Source organism: Tinamus guttatus, unplaced genomic scaffold (genome assembly GCF_059628265.1).
Source record: "Tinamus guttatus ecotype Peru unplaced genomic scaffold, ASM5962826v1 Tinamus_guttatus_pri_ptg000659l, whole genome shotgun sequence".
Taxonomy (NCBI): domain Eukaryota; kingdom Metazoa; phylum Chordata; class Aves; order Tinamiformes; family Tinamidae; genus Tinamus; species Tinamus guttatus.
In genome coordinates, this window is record NW_028289193.1 from 2,219,600 (window position 1) to 2,237,099 (window position 17,500).

At 42.1% G+C, this 17,500-nt stretch overlaps 2 protein-coding genes across 4 annotated transcripts in view; one reads left to right on the forward strand and one right to left on the reverse strand.

Moving 5' to 3' along the window:
- The window catches only part of ASXL3 (ASXL transcriptional regulator 3), a 383,284-nt gene that overhangs the window by 173,555 nt on the left and 192,229 nt on the right, over nt 1-17,500 (reverse strand). The window lies entirely within an intron of this gene.
- Nucleotides 1-17,500, forward strand: part of NOL4 (nucleolar protein 4) — a 168,799-nt gene that overhangs the window by 68,826 nt on the left and 82,473 nt on the right. The window contains exon 1 of one of the 3 annotated variants that reach the window (XM_088536345.1): nt 9,231-9,329. The exons of the other annotated variants lie outside the window; for them this stretch is intronic. The gene's annotated coding sequence lies outside the window, so the exon portion shown is untranslated. Of the gene's footprint in view, nt 1-9,230; nt 9,330-17,500 lie in introns of those variants that run through there. 3 annotated transcript variants of the gene reach the window in all.

The following is a 17,500-nucleotide window of genomic DNA, read 5'->3' on the forward strand; positions in this document are numbered from 1 at the left end:
AGGCACAATGAAGGAAGACTAGAATTGAAGGTGGAATAGGGAGACATTAAATAAAGTTGGACTCCTCAATTTGAAAAAAAAAGAAAACGTCTCAATATGAACACTATGACAAAGTTCTATCATACATGATCATAAGTAGTAGAAAATGGTATTTTTCTACACTATTTCTCATACTGTAAAAACTTGAGACAATAAAATATTTGGTGAGATCACAAGAAAGAGAAGACTTTTTTTTTCCACACAGCACATCATTAAATTGTGGTATTTATTGTCACAGAAAGTTGCAGAAGCCAAAAGTATAAATAAGTTCAGAAGTGGTGAGGACAAATTCCTGAAGCATAGGTCAACTGATGGCTACTTACTGTAGTTTTGTGCTAATCTTTACTCAAAAAAGGCTGTAAAGTACCGACTGCTGGAAGCTGCGGGGATGTATCAGTAGAAGGATCATCATGTATTTTCCTGCAGTCTTTTCCTCAACATCTGCTTTGGACTGGGAAACTTGACAAGATTAATATTTGCTTAAACTGCTGTGATGCTTTTTATGCATCTCAGGAATCAATTCTGTGTTTCAAATGGTAGCACATACACCCTTCTTAGTATCAAACAGGCAAACAAAAATGCCCTGTAAATAAAAGCATTGAGGAGGTTCACTGCCCTAATAGAGTAGCAGAGAGGTGAAGTTTAGCAAAAAAGAAAGGTAGTGTTCAGTTGTGTGCTATGCCGTAGCCTGCTGTTTGGTCTTGCATGTACGTTATTCTAGTTATCATTAGGAATCACCCTGGCTGTTGTCTCAATCTCTGTCCTTAGTCTCCCTTAGTTGTCTAATATATACCTTCCTATCAGGTGAAATGGAATTCTTCACTGAAACAGTAGTGAGGAAATCTATTCTGCTCTTTCAGACCCCTGGATGCTTCTGTGGAAGCGCATGCAGTTCCTCCATCCTGTGGTGCTTAGGAGTTTGCTACTGCTGACCCTTTTCTACTCTTCTTGTAGGAAAATGGCTTATTAGATGCACCATTGGTCACACAGAAGATCAAATAGGTCTGTCAGAAATAAAGTATCCCTAAAAAAGTATTCTTTCTGAGGTGGTAGGGGAATGTGGCTGAGCAGCAGAAGTAACCAGTGTGCAAGTCCAACCGACAGCAAGAGGATGGGTGCAGAAATGGAATTCAGTGGATTTAGGGTCATTTTCTGGCTTCTCATCTCTGACTTTGGTCAAGTCACTTGATTTTCCTCTTGTCTGCTTTCCCGACTGTGAAGTGGAGGGATTAATAGTGCTCTGCTGTTTGCTGTCCATCTCCTTGCTGCCTTGCCTGGCTAGGCTGTGAGCCCTGGGGCCAGAGAGTTCATTGCTACGCAGGTGAACAGTGCCTGGTGTAATGGTGACCCAGTGTAAGGCAGGGCGTGTAAGTGCTCATGCAGTGGCAATACTTTAAAAAACAAACACACCGTGGAAAAACAAGCTACCTGAACACGGAGTAGGAAGTTTGGGGCCCTTACTGCCCGCATGCCCTTCACTGTCTCTTGTCCTCACTTTCTTTTCCTTAGCCTTTCTCAAGCAGCAAGAAGAATCTCTTTAAAGCAGGAGCTTGGTGATACTATTTAAAAGAACAAGACAACTGTTAGGTGATTACTGGCCTCCTCTCCTGAGGCGCCAGGGCGGCCGCCCGCGCTGCCCTCCTCTCCTGAGGCACCAGGGCGGCCGCCCGCGCTGCCCTCGTCTCCTGAGGCGCGAGGGCGGCCGTGCTGCCCTCGTCTCCTGAGTTCCTCTTAGTGATTTGGTTTGAGGAGAGATGAAAGAGGATTGCAAACAATAAAAGGGGCTTTCTTCAGTGAAAATCATTCCGTGTTTTAAAGCTGATATATTGCCATTCTCATTTTGAGGTAAGCAAAGGTTTTATGCAGGTGGGGTGACGGGGGAGCAGTCTTCCCCGATTACAAGATGTCTGTCCTGTTTCCCAGTGGGATTTTCAGAACTAATATGTGGTTGGGAGCTACCCACACTAATCCATGCAGCTCCCTGCTGTACTGCATGGCTGGGGCTGGGCTGGCAGCAAGGCTGTACATCAAGGATGTCAGCCTCAGTTTTGACTCGTGTAGGAGGTTATTAGGCTGGTTAGGATGTCTGCTTTAGCACTGCCTTGCCACCAGTCGTGGCATGGAGGATTGTACTTGGGAGTGCACTTGGGTTCCTCAGGAACTGGCTACTGCACCCTAATGTGCATTTACTACGACTTTGCTTATTTTTCATTTTGTAAATTAAAAGGTCACAGTGCTGTTAATGTCGCGGGAGACAGACGCGCATTAGCCTCTGTGCATGACCAGGATGCCAGTTCCTGGTCCTGGCTGGATGTTTCTTACTGGAATTAGTTTTTTACCATGGAAACCCTGCACAGTTTTGTCATTCACTTGGGTTTTGAGCAATCCTTCTTACTGTGTGTCCAAACATCCCAGTCCAGGTCATAAGTCTCAGTCCAGCTATCTCTTACAGCAAGTATCAAATCAGGTTCCTCTTCTGTATGCAGAGCACCCAAAACCTGATGCAAAGCATCCATGACATTAGTGAGCCCTGGACTAGATCCTTCATGAACAAGGTTAATCAAGCTATTCTGAAGTCACATATACAGAATTCATTCATGCTGTTGTGACTAGTGTGCAATTAAAAAAAGTCTTTGCATTTTTTTTTATGGTGAGCAAACTGTTAACAGTTAGAGCATCATTTCTGCAAGACATATTATATCCAAATTGGGTAGAATCAGTGCAACAGTTCCCATGGATTTTAATGGACTTTGCCATAGGACTTTTCCTAAAGTAGTGCTTAATCTGATAATGTACTGCTGACTGGTTGTAAACCATCACTGGGAATATGCAATATGGAAGTTTTCACTTCAGTTGAGACTTAGAGTCTCTCTATATTTGTTTATATGCTACTTCTGCTCAAAGCAGGAAAGAGAAGATATCAGTCGTATCTGGCACACCTGGAATATGCAGCTTTGAGCGTTAGAATATCTTACGGATAAGACATCTCTTTTTCTTCCCTTTTCTTCTGTACAATGAATAGTCATTGATTGGTTTTATGGAACTGGCCCATAGCTGTGAAATGTTCCAGAACTTTAGTGTTTGTTTGTGCGAGTTAGATAGCAGATGGAGAAAACAAGCAAGGTTATGACCCAAGCATTGCTCTCGTGTCCCAGCTTTTGTTTGTTTGTTTGTTTGTTTTTCTATCTGCAATACATAAGTGATTCACTGCAGGGTAGGTGTCCTTGGAGTATTTTCCTCATAGAATCCTTTCAGTTTAATGCCAGTTGAGATCCTGAGTCAGTCAACTGCTGTCTCTTCTGCTCAGAATGTAAAATAAGAATTTAAGTGACAATTTCATAATGCCCCCACGTCCTGGAAACTGTGTTTAGCTGTTGTTCCTGCTAGGACCAGACAACTGTTGTCTGCGTTCGTGCTGATGGAACCTGGGAGCCCACTGGGAACAGTGAGAGGAATTAAAGTTTTCTTCATAGTTTTACTTATGAAGTGGTGTCCTCTTAAATTGGTACCTTCAACATCTCATACAAAACTTTGAGATGAACCTTGTTGTAAAGCAAAGAACTGAGGTAGGTAGGATCAGCTGTGCTTGTAAAGTCAGAGAATCTGACCATTCTGGATGCTTGAAAAGCACCTGTTTTATAGCTCTTACTTTCTTTGCAGCACCTTTGCTGTGATGATACAAGTAATTTCTTTCAAATCTTCTGCCATACACTCAAGCAGAATGCAAATTTGAGTATTTGACACATTTCTCATACTGTATGTTCCTTGATTATGAAGTTTTGTCAAGACAGATCTTGTAAGCCTTTTTTTCTTGTCCTCTTTATTTAATGAAAAAGAATACCAATTGCTTCACTTTTGATTTTGATGCTCTTGGTCTTACACCAAATATTCATCCATAGATTTTAAGAGATGAATCGCTCAGATGCTTTTCTGTCACTTTGCTGGACCGTTAACATGGCATCACTGCTCTCTGTGTTTGTCACAAATGGCAGCTCCTGGAGAAACATCATCAGGCAGAGTGGCATACATAAGCTTTGTTATTCTTTGTGATTTTTTTAAGGTAGAGATTACTTAATATATTTTCCCAACTCTGAATTCATAGCACTCAGTATGCATTTTTTGGTCTTTCAAAGCTGTTTGTTTACAGAACTTTTGGTAATCTCACTATGATGTGTTGCTGCATCCTATTACCATGTTCTTTCAGAATCAGTATCTTTCTTCTCAACACTAGGTTAAATTGATCTATGTAAGAAGAAGCTGTGCAATTCTTAAGAGACCTAATATTATGTCAGAGAAAATCAGACTTCATGTTAAATGGACCTAAGCACATTCAAGCATAGAAATGCTTAGTAGATCAGTCCAAGTACTATAGTGACATGATTTGGAGTAATGGGAAGGAAATCTGATGCAGCTTCCAAAATTAATTTTATTTGAAACCAGGAGCACTATAAAAATAATTTATCATGCTGATAGTATCTCTTGCATTTCCACTAGCTGTGAGTCTTTTTTTAAGTAATGGAAAAGAGTTTATTTTCTGTATTTAAAAGAAAGACATACAGCTATTTCTGCTGCTGGATAGAAAATACGCAGGGAAAAAGGTACAGAAGAATTAGAAAAGGGAGGTAAGCACCAGCATATTTGGCAGTAATGCTTAAAATTTAATTAATATTTATGAGATTATGAGATATCAACAAGGAAGTGGAAATTGCCTGTATGAGGCTAATTTAGATTAGGACTTTTTTTCTTCATCAGAAGATTTACTTAAAGGTTTTACCGTACTTGACCAGTAAACCCTCAGCTATCTCAGATTCCTAAAATTAGCTGAAAAAGTTCTGAGAAGCCCAACATGGTGCTAGCCTGCTCCTCTTGGGACTGATTACGGGCAAAGACACAGGTTCTAGAGCAACATTCACCTGAAGAAAATCAGTGACCTTCTTAATAGAGTTAAATGTGAACATTGCAAGCAGACTCTCCTGATTGACGTGGTGCTAAATGCAACTCTCTGGGGATAGTACCCAGATCACATTTAATTTAAATAGAAAAGACACCTATTCCTTGAGTGTTTGTGTTGGGAATGTAAAAATCAATGCTCATGCCTATGTTTGGGTGCCTACAAATGGTCTGACCTTCAAAGTGTCTCGCATTGAAATGGCATGTGAATTTTTCAGTGCTACATCAGGTATCCAGGGAACTGCAAAAGAAAATAATCTGAGGTCTGCACTGGTCACATTGGTAGAAACTGTGCTGATGAATAGTGCTAGTATGTAGGAGTACATTATATTACAATGTATACAATGCATAAACACAATGTACTAAGAAAGAGTCAGGAACTCTGATCTTCTAAAAGTCAGACCTATTAGTCTTTGGCTGCGTCCCTGAGCTTGTGGCAGATGTAGGGTACATTTATATGCTAAATGGAAACAGGCCCAGCCTCAGCAAGCCTGAACTCTACAGTGCCCAAATGCTCATTCCCTCCAACTGTTGCTGACTCCAAGAGCAGCGCTGGACCATTTCAGCTTGCTTGTCCAGTGCAAATCTCCTGTGCAGGAGGGTTTCCTTCTGCAGTGGGGATAAAAAAAGTGCATTTCCTAAAGGCTTTTAACAAGGTCCTTCCTAAAGATCAAAAATGGAGAAAAAAAATGTAAATGTTGAGAGGAACTAGGAACTCTGCTACTGCAAAGCAGCCTGTATAATCGCTTGCTTAAAAAAGTGAGGAAGTTCATTTTTTAGATGTGTAAGCAGCACATATTGGAAAGAGCAATTTAATCTTCGCTATGCCTCTCCACCACTCTCCATATGATAATCTTGCAGACATAGGAGAAGGATCATCTTGTTGAAATCATGAATTCTGTGCTTACAATACCAAAACTCAGGGGTATCACGAGGTGGTGCAAGCTTGCATTAGTGCAGACTTGTTTTTGTTGTTTCCACTGCACGAAGTGTGAAGGACAGTCAGCGTTTCAGATCAGGGGTTCTTAGGACAAAAGCAGGATGTGAATTACCAATATATTTAAAAAAAAAAAGATAAAGGAAATGAGAGTGGATTAGGGCTTTAAAAACTTCAAATCAAGGGGTTTTGATGCTGTAAAGTGCTGGGCACTGTAGCTGTGTTCCGACAAGACTTACACATGCTGAAGTGTTTTGTTCAGGGCTCAGCATTTAGCATGGTTTAATCTCCAATGAATAGTTCTTAAAAAAAAAGGAAAAAAAAAAGATATTTCCTTTCATCCACAGATTTCAAAGCACTCTGTGGACAGCTATGTGCAGAAACTGTATATAATAAAGAGAATTCAGTGGCAGTTTTGTAGTTAAACACAGTAAAGAAGAAGACAGGAAATCTAAACAGAAATCTTCACTCTTTCAGTATTAGTTATTCCTGTTAGACCCATATATTTTATTTCCATTTCTTTTTCTGCTGATTTTAAACTAGAAATCCTCAGAATTCTCATCTGTGGCCTTTCAGTCTGCCCCAAAACAAGGACCAGATTGCTACACAGCCATCCTTCTTTGCTCCGATAATGTGGTAGCTACATGTTGCTCCGTCCTCAAATACATCTCGTCACCTTCACTTTTGCCTCTTTCCTTGCACTGACAAGGAAATGAATTCACTAAACTCCAAATGAATTCACTAAAAACTTCCTCCAGGTCCAGAGAAGTAAGTATGCAACAGCAGTGAGCCCTTGGATGTCCCAGGAAATTTCTGTTCTTTGCAGATTCAAAGTGCTTCTGGTTCTCCTCGTGTGTGTGAGAGAGCATCCCTGCTGAGCCAGTGATTAGGATATTCATCTGAAGGAAACCCAAGAAATTTCCACCTCAACCGGGAAGAAGATGTTCAGGGTTAATTTGGACCCATTTTAGTAACTCTGTGCTATTGGGTTAGAGTGCTGGCAGGGAAATCCATTGACTATCGCTGGCTAAAGGGATATGGTGCTTGCATTTTGTGTTGGGTTGAAAGACTTAATTTACTACAACTTGGCATTGTCAAATGGAAGTCCTGTGCATGAGTGTTAAGCAGGAAATATTTGCTTTCTTAGGGCAATATTTACTGATTTCTACAGTCATAGTTTGTGAAACAAAAAAGAAACAGAGCTTCACTTTCATTAGCCATAATAGTAGTTTAGCTATTTTCACGGCATTAATCTTGCTGTAAACTGTTCCTTTCACATTGTGAGGAGACAGCATATGACAGGAAAAATCTGTAACATCATTCAACTTCTGATTAAATGCCCTTTTTCCTCAAAACCAATTTGCATGCCTGGAAATATCTGTGTTTCCCAGTGGAACTGAAGGTGTAAAATATTGTCTTTTGAGCTGAAAATTGTTTAGCCAAAGATTTTTCAGTATTTGGGAATTCTGGATGGATGATTTCAAAAGCAAAACCATATGTCGTTTACACAATTTGGCATTTCTCCAGTTACAAAGAACATGAGTGGAAAAGTGAGTGGGGAGAGGAAACACCTAACACTAATTAGATGATAATAAGTATAGATACTGTGTGTGTAATGTACTTGGCCTTCCAAGCCAGCTGTTACAGGCAGTGTATTTTAGGGTACTATTTTGTACATATCCCGATATAAGCTACATATTAAGGTAAGTCTGAAAGGGCTATATTACCCTGAGGTGCTTTGTCCAAGGTTTCCGTGTCTGATGCTGGAGAATAAACTGCATTTTTGGGAGTGCTAAGTGTACCGCAGGGCTCCCGACTTGGGCATACCCATCCCTTAGCCCCAAAACTTCCCCCAATTAACTTGCCCATTCCAAGCACCAAGGTGCCACCCCAGGAGGGCACTTTCCTGCTACAGGCAGAACCTTGTTTGCAAAGCTACCAGTCTGTCAAGATTAAGCTAGCTGGGATGGACCTGCCAACTTGCTTTGTAGGGAAGGCTGTTAAATATCTGCTCTGTTTTGGCCCGTCTGGTCAGAAATTTGACTCAGAGGCAACCTCTGGGCTTTTTCAAATGTCAGACTACGTCATTAAGGTTCTTTTCATTTTAGTACCTAATGGGAAAGATGGTAAAGATTTGTTTCATCTTACCACTGTTTTAGTGCTCAGAAACAGCATCATCACAGGCACCTGAGCGGGGTCGACACATCCTATCTGCAGAGGCTGTGTGATGTGTGTATCCACACACAGAACACGCTCAAGAGCGAAGGCACAAAGGAGGAAGGAGACAGCCCGGGGCAGACCGAGGATTCGGGGCTGCCCCTTGCCTTCCTGGCTGCTGCTTCTTTAAGGGGAAAGCTCCTTGGCTGTGTCCAAGTAACACAAGGAGACACGATCGCGTTCCAGCCGCTGGGAATTCACCCCAGTAATGCGTTGTGTGCCTTCTTTGTGAAGGAAATGAGAACATGAGCCCTCTGCATGAAAACAGGATAGAACAATTAAAAATGTGTGAATAATTGAAAGGTAGAGACTATAAAAGCTTTCTGTTATTCTCGCTGAGAAAAAAAAAATGTTTCAAGTGTAGGATCCGGATATTTTTCTGGGCCAGTAAATGGCTGCTATTTGCAATACGGATTACCCGGTTTTCCCTCCTTGATAAACGAGGTTCCTAGAGCCGATTGTGGCCCTTGTCTCATCTCTGCAAGCCCCGTGGCTGCCGCGAGCTGCTTTTGCCAGCACCATCCCTCCCCCACGAGCAGGCACCGGAGGGCTTCGAACCCAGATGTCACTCGGGCTCTTTGTGCGCGCGTACGTGTGCGAGGGCAAAGCCACCCCGCAAAGGCAAGAGGTTAATGCGAAGCCAAAGCAAACCTGAAGCACAGGACTTGGCTCGTGAGTTGATTTCTTCTTCCGTATGACGGTGAGGTGTTATCGTGGGCTAATGGTAGGATGAATATGTATGGACAAGTAGAGGGTTTAAAGCAGCCCCCGCCGCACGTGAAATCAGCGGTTTAGCCTGAGCGGGAATGGCAGTTTCGTTAAATAACGCTCTGATCCCTCAACCGTATTCTTCACTAGGCATCGCCCCGTAGCAGAACACACAGATAATCAACGTGGCAGCCGGTCAGGGAGCTCGCGGGGGAAGGAAACCCTCGCGGAGGGCGCCCGCGGCCCGGCGCGCGTCGCGGCCCCGCTGCTGGGATGTGCCCGGTTGCCATGGCAACCCCGTCTCCCGCTTCCGACAGGAGGGATCGGCTCTCCGAGGAGAGAATTGAGGGGAAGCCGAGCTAATCCCTGGGTGCACCGCGAGAGAAAGGCTGGACCTCGCCCGAGGGATGCTGAATCTGCAGTGATAGAACTGGCCTGCCACAGACACTGGTGTTTAAGTCGAAGAGCAGAATTCACAGTAAGTGTCAGCTCCTCCAGAGAGGAATATTGAATGAGGGTTTCTAAGTCCTGGTGAAGACCGTCCCATGCCAACAGTGAAATGACAGCAGGAGGCCGGGTCGGGAATACCGATATGTTTCACCAGTCGAGGTGGTATTCCAAAGACAGACTCGAAGCCTCGGTGCCCTGGGAACGAGGGGATGAAATTGGAAAAGCTCGTGGCGAGCTGCGCGCCCCGCAGCCTGCGGCGGGGAGCAGCGGGAAGCGCCACGGAGCCGCCCCAGAGTGCTCAGCTATGAACACGACACAGGAAAACGCATTGCTCCCGAATCAGCATGTGCTTTTCTGCAGGGTAAAGCCCACACAGAGAAATAGGAGCTTGTTAAAGGTATAGTCATAATACAAGCTTTTCTTTGAGGAAAACTCAGTTTAGCTAAATTAAGGTGATGTGTGGTGTGGTACAATGCGTGAAATGTGTGTGTTTTTTTACTGGTAGTAGTTAAATGGAGTGTATTCTGATTATTCCATTTCTGGCTATTTTAATGCTCTAGTTTTCTTTGGTATGGTCCTTTATTGTACTTTAATAGATGCTCAGGTCTCCCAGCTTTGAACTAGGAGATTGCAATAAGATTTCAACTGTTTGTTTCTCATTACTGTCAGCTTTTCCTATAACTTCTTACTTTTTTCAGCGTACGTATTTTTGCATTATTAGTATCTATGTTTTCCTGTTGTGTTCTTAAGCAAAAAAACCCTTTATGGCTATTTAAGATACAGAAATACTTTCTAATTTAGATCTATTTATTCATGTACATGTTTACATATATAAACTGTGTGCGTGTGTTTCTGTAATACACATGCATATATGTATATGCAGACAAATGAAGTTGTTGTTTTTAATGAGGCCCATTAGTGATTCGTAATAATATCGTGCTGGCAAAGTAAAAGATCTGTTTTCACTCCTGAAGAATAGATATTTTTCACCTATAATGTTTATTGTTGCGAAGATCTCATAAACAGGCTTAGCCCACTTAGAAAACCAGCATATTTTGTATTGCTGTTTATGTCTGTGTAGAGAAAAGGGAAAGCAGCCTGACTGGTGTGATGAAAGGCCAGTGTTGCCATTTCAGGAATCTGGGATTTTTTGTACTTCCAGAGCAGCTCAGCAAGAGTTATACATAAGCCCCACACTGCAACACTGGCCTTTCCTGCAAAGTTTTTCTTTTGGGTGATTTAGCCAATAATAAGAACAAGGTAATCAAAGAGAATGGTTGTCTTCTTTGTAGGCCATAGACTCAGCAGCCAGCATGCATCTGTTGTGTAGAAGGGCTGCGATCTTCAAAAGTTGATGCCAGTTTTAGTAAGACTGAATTTTCGCCATAGTTGTCGTCTTCCTTCTATGTATTCCTAGGCAGCTTTAAGCACCCCTGAAATCAGGACTATTTGCACTGAGGAAGTACGGTGAGGCTCAGAGCATGCAACAAAACCCAAGCGTGTGTTGCACTGCCTTGCAGGAAGGGCCGGCTGTGCTCCTGGTAACGGTCTGTGAGGCATCACTGGCTCTTCAGCAGGCTTTCCCCAGGTTCACAGCCTAGAGAGGTTAGCTGGCTCCTGTTTGCTAACAGACATCCAAAATGCATTATATTAGGAGCTTTGCATTCACGAAATTGCTGCTCAGTGAACTGATACTTTGCATACTCATCAAAGACAGCTGGAATTTTTCTGTCAATTTTTTTTTTCATGCAAAATGTAACTTGCAGAAAAGCTGTGTTTCTAGTACAGAAGATACTAGGAAAAAAAAAAAACTTCTGTTTGTGTCAGGAAATTCAAAATAATTTAAGTTAAGATGTTCCAGATAGATTGGCTGAGTGGGGCGTCACTCTCTGTTACGATACAGTGGAGCTGTCTCATTCCTTAGCCCATCCCAGTGCATCAGTGTCATCATCTTAGTCTCATAGGAGAGAGCAATGTTAAATGGAGGATGGCCATAGAAATAATGGTACTTATTAGCATTGTACAAGAGAAAACAATGTGTAAACAAGTAAACATGGAATATTTTGATTCTATCTGTAAGAGATGCCATACTGGCCAAGATCTGGGGCCTGTCTCCAATAGTGAACAGGCTATGGGATTGTCAAAACATTTCCTTTGAGACTGGCCATATTAAAATGAAATAGCCTAGTTCTGAATCAAAATTATTGAGTTTTCACACCTCTAGTTGTGTGAAAACATTTCTGTTCCCATCTGAAACTAGAAGAAGCATTAAAATAGATGAAGTGTTCTGAATATCAAAACCTCTTCTAAGATAAATGTTCTTTCTGTCTTTCAATTAACTGTTAGTGTGGTATCACGAATAATTCATTTTGCCCAAGTCTCAGTATCCATCTTCACTCAGATATTCCAAGAAACAGTAATTGCATCTTATAAAACAGGCTACATATCCACTTATAAAGGCAAGAAAACATCCTTTAGGTCCCCAAAGTCACCTGCTGTGCTTCTGCCTGCAATTTGCAGCGTCTGCATTGTGGGGTATGTGTAGGGATTATGTAGGCTCTAAATCTGCACACACACACACACGACCACACATATTAAGCAATCCACAGTCCAACTGGACATTAGTGAAAACGACACTGAAATGACACTACATGTGTCTCCTGTACTGAGTGTCTGAATGAAGACACAGATCAAGCAAAAGTCACAGCCTCCAACCTAAAGGGAGGTCACATACACACTGGGTTCTGATTTAAGAAAGTTCTTCCTCTTGAGTTAACAAAACAAAATAAAACAAAAATAGAGGTGAGCAATCAGTGTATATAATGAACCAGATTTCCTAAACACCTGAAAAAATGTAGAGGTAGTAAGTTCTCTGCTGCACTCCTCTTTCCGGAACTACTTTTTTCCAGACAGCAGCGGGTCGCTCCTCTGCCCGGCTCTTCATTCCTCTTCTTTCTGCTATCGTTGCTCCCTACCAGAAGGAGGTATCGAAATCCCGAGCTGGCTTCTCCCTGGGCTGCTGTGCCCTAGCAGCCTGGCAAACACAGTGCTCTGAGTGTCCTGGACACGTTTGAGAGCAGTCAGGAGGATGAAACGGGTAGAGCTGTTCACCGGACCAAGATCACAAATTAGGATAGCAAGTTAGAAAGTATTTTTAATAGCGTCACTTGCTTTCCTTGAAGTATTTCTCATTATTCAAACACACACCCCACTTGTAAAGCACAGTCTGTGTCTACACCTGATTTTATGCATGTTTTGGTTCCCTTTCATTCAGATCCTCACTCATGGAGAGATGGGTGAGATGTCCAGCACTTCCCAGGGGATGCTCTGCCCCTCACAGAACCTGGCTGGCTGTTGACATCCACAAATTATGTGGAAGTCGTAAACCCTATTCTGTCCCAGCAGGAATCTTGCTAGCACTCTTGTTAAAGCAGTAGCAGAAATCATAAATTTGTATTATTTACAACCGTTAAGCTGCACTGCATTCATACTGCGCAATGGATGCATCTGTCCACATGAGAAATTTATCCTTCACATTTTAGTAAAAAAAAAACTGCAGTAGTGGTGATTTTCTTTTGATGATTGTGAAGCGTTTTGTTTCCCGAGGCTTCCCTGCCTCTCATTCCTTTGCAACGTACATGCACATCATGTATCCGAGGCCAAGGTTGCAAGCAGCAGCAGAATGCTTCAATGAACGACCTCTACCTTCAACAGAAACAGGAAAATTAAATCTACTGGAATTGTGTTTTTCTTTAAGCATAAGCTCAAAACCTTTTGATTAACATCTATTTTTATTGTTTAAACATATGCAAGGATTAAAAAATATATTTTTTGAGCTGACATTTTGCCCTAATTGAAAGAGTGGTGGCCATATGGGAATTTTCTGATTATTTTAAACCTCCTTTATCTTCCCTTTTCTCCCCAAAAGTAAAACTCTGAAGCCACTAATTGTATGTAATTTGCATGAATTTATTGGACTGAATTATTTTCCAGGCTCCGCACATTGGTTCCTGTTGGGTTTAGTGAGATTAAGAACATACACCTCCAAAGGTGGATTGCAGCCCTGTATGTGGTACTCTGGCCAGCTCAGTAGCAGTTAATTAAAAAGTTATTTCTCAGGGCTGTGCTGCCAACTTCATGGTTTTTGCATAAAAAAGTTTGTGTATTAACTGAAGAGCAGGGCTAGTTTCCAGTAAGGCCAAATATAAGGAGTAAGAACAAATATTTTGTGGAGGAGTTCTCTGCTCCTGGTGCTGGTGGAGATGCTGCCTGGTGTCTGGCTGTCAGCCCCGGTGCAGTAGGGAGTGGGGTTGTTCTTGTTGCAGCTCCTTTACTGCAATGGCTCTATATGCTACTTGCTATAGGAAACTTTTTTTTTTAAAAAAAGAAATCTTCTCCAGAGGTCGTCGTGGAGGTTGGGAGAGCAGCAGGCTGTGAGAGGGGTGAACGTGCACGCTGTGGGCCACCATGCAGGTTCATTTTGCAACCCACATGTTAATGTCAAAATTGCAACTGTGGTAGGAATTCCTGTAGGAGAACTGAAGAGGGAATCCAGGGAACCCTGTTCTTTTCCCAAATCACTCCACTTGGAGTTTTGCAGGGACCAGGGCAATGAATGTGATGAGCTCAAGGTTTGAGTCTTTTTCACCTGTAGTGCATTTTAATTTTCCATGACATTTTTTTTTCTCCACAGCACATTTATCATTGACATATCCTGGGTTGGACTCCTTTAATAAGCTGTCCTTAGGTGGATAGTTGGTAATTTAGTGTTTGTCATTCCTCCAGTCGTTACACCTGGCTGTGTTTGTGCAATGTGTTGAAGAAAGGAAGATTAGGTGTTTATTTTTATATTATACCAGCCTTCATGCTTCATATATGCATCAAATTTTGCATGCCAGTCCAGACTTCAAGTTATTTTGCTAGATTTCAGTGAAACCCTGCGCACGGTGAGATTCTATAAATCTATTGTGATTCATAGTAGTGTTATAAGAATTTTTACAAGGTGGATTAAATTGCTTATTTGCTTCAGCTTTTCCATTGCTTTATCTGTTTCTTGTATGTGAGCAGTTGAACTGAAAATCAGACTTAAACCAGCTGAAGTGTTTGGCCCTTGCAAGGTTTGTGTGGGTTGATGGCAACAGCAGCAGCAATCCCGAGGGCATCCGTGGTGTGTGGATGTTTGCAGGGAGCAGCAACCCAAAGGGGCAGGCCGTGGAATATTGATTTTAATGGCTCATCCTGTGGTTAGCACGTGGTGTAGGAACGGTACCAACAGCGCCAGGCCTTTTTCTGCCCGCACATGGGCTGTCAGCATAGCGCCACTTCCAATATAGAAACTCAGATTAGCTTCCAGTCCCTGCATTTCATCTTAATTTGCTGCAATAGCAGCTGTCCTGTGGAGATTGGCAGGTACTTGTGGTATAGGAAACTACAGAAATTGCAGATTTCAGTGCTGAATTTAGGGGGAAGAAAAAAAAAAAGAGTTTTGGGAAAATAGCCAGGAAATGTTGGATGAATCCAGTGATGACATCTGTAGAAAAAAAAAGACTTCTTCTGTGCCAGGGATTTTCATTTAACTTCTGGAGGGCTTTTGCCCTGTGTCAGAGATAGAGTTCTCTAGTGTCCTTCAGCCTAAGATAATGTTGAAATTAAAACAACTCTGAAGAAGCTTTAATTGTGAAAAGTTGCTCAGATTCAAGTTGAATTTTTTTTTTGCCTAGGAGTCCAAAAACCTGATGGGGCATTTTCTGCTGGGGTATGAGAGATACAGGTTCGTTCAAGCCTCGGGTCTGAGTCAAGCAGTGCAGAAACATGAATTTAAGTGTTTCCATGTCCCTAATAACTGCCACATCTGCAGGACTCTGTGTAGCCAGGAGGATGTTCACTGTGCACCGACTGCATCCCGGTGTTCGGGAGCTCACCCATCACCAGGGAGGCAGGACCAGGCGCTCGAGCTGCTACGTTTAGCTGTGTTCATAAAGGGGAGGAATAGCTTTGAAGTATTGCACAGTGTTGTGGGTAGGAGGGCCATTTCCTCAGGCTGTGCTCTAAATGCTTCTGCATTCTGAGTTGCTGTAGTTGGCATCGGTGATACAATTTATTAAATTTATTTATTGAAATAAATGTATTTCAATAAATGTATAAATGTATTTCAATTTATTTATTAAAACGGCTACCCTTGGAGTCCTCCATAAAGTTTCTGTGTGTGTGCTACAGAATCAGAGATGGGGACCTTTTCTTTGCTTGGATGGCTGAAACATGTTTTGAGTGTCTGAATTGACATATACAGTGTGACTTGTTATTTTATATCAATATTTTTCTGTATGTTAGAGCCTGTCATACTCGCTTAATGAGTGGCAATAAAAGTGTGCCTTCCCAGATTGTTTTTTGATCAATTCACTGTCTAGCTCTGAATTTTCTCTTGTCCTCTTGTGTGTTTTGGGATCAAGTAGCAGTATCAGAAGCTGTCATATCTGGAGCACTTGTAGGTGCCCTCAGCAACAAGCTTTCCCACCCAAATTTGTTTGAAGTACAAGTAATTGAGCTGATGACAGTGCTTTTAACCAATGCCAGCTTTTCCTTAAATAATGAATCTTTTTTGTTGCATTGGTTGTGTTATTTCCCCTGATAGCAGTTATTTGCAATTGCAGAAAAATCTGCTGCTGCTGTTTGAATGAGACTGTACTTGGCATTTCACATTGTTGAGTGTTGGTATTATTGCTGTTTGCTCTTCCACTAGATTTAAAAGATAACACCCTTCCCAGATTGTAGTAGTTAGAGGAAATAGCACTCTCTTCCTGATGGAGATTGATACCACGTGTTTCATATTGCAGCATAACTTTTCGGCTTGTTCCAACTGTGGCAACTCTGCTTATGAAGTCAGAAGATCATTCTGTTCTCAAAGCCATCTTCAGATCCATTTTCTAGATTTTTTTTTAACTGAGCTGCTGGAAAACACGCTTCCTTTGGAACTGGTACATAACTGGTGTTTGGGATGGGAGGGGACCAGTTTGAGGGTGATGATAAGAGTGACCTGGGACTTGAAGGAACTTCCCACGTTTCTGTTGTTCTGATGGGCATTTGCCATTTAATTTAAGCAGGAGAAAGACTGTCAGCAAGTGTTTCTCATTATCTTCACTGTTTTTTTTGCAGACAGTGTTTTCTAAATCCTCAAGAAATTTGGGAGTAGATTGGTCACGCATCAGTAAAAGCAACAGTTCTTTCAGTATCTTGTGCACATTTCTGTTAAAGTGGCTAAATAAACATGATCCTTTCAAAACAGTGTGCATTATAGGCCAAGCAATCATATTCATAGGAAGTTATTAAAGGGAAAACAAACTTTTAAGTGGATTTTGCAGTCAAATCACTGTCCTCTCCTTAGATATTTGCAATAATGGCCATCATTTTGGGGAGCGCTCTCACCCTGGGCTTCCCCTTTCCTCTCGTCGCTGGCTGTGCAAGAGGGAACATCAGTGCTGGGCTCGATGCCTGGGTTCCTATCAGCCTCAGCAAAGCGCCGTGGCTTGTCCTCATATGCTGCTCTTCACTCCTAGCCAGCCCCATGTTGCAAGGAGGTCACGTACATGATTAAAGCAGGACCCTTTGGTCTGGCTTTATTGCTTTCCTTTCCTGTGCTCTGAGCTTTAACAACATTTTGTGCACAAACAGTTGGAATTCTAATGAGGGCAGGACTAGTTCACAGTGGTTAAAATCTTCTCAAAATATTCTGCTTTCATTGGTGATGGTTCCTTACCAATACTCTAAATCATGCGAAAAGCAAGTGCTACAAATACTCTGCGTGATCCAGTGCTATTGCTGACTCCTGCTGTGGTGCCAGTAGCCATTAAGTGAATTAGAGGCACCAGCAAGTTATTTTATAGCTTAAGGAATGGCTGGTGCCGCTGTGTGAACCCAACCAGACACACCAAAGCTGGTGTGTCAGTTTTAGACTTTGCAAGTGCTTTATTAAAAATGCCAGGATTCGGAGCATCCAGCCTGCAGAGAACTGTCTCTGCTGACTCCAGCTTGATCTCTCCTCTTGGCTTTTTTTCTCCTGACAGATCCTGCTGAGGAAGTAAAGTATAACATTACTCACATGTACCCGATCCGAGTGGCAGATAAGCTTAGCATGATTTTTTTCAGCTCCATTTGAACTGAAACTTAGGAAGCAAACATGAACCTGTGTGTTATTCTTATCGC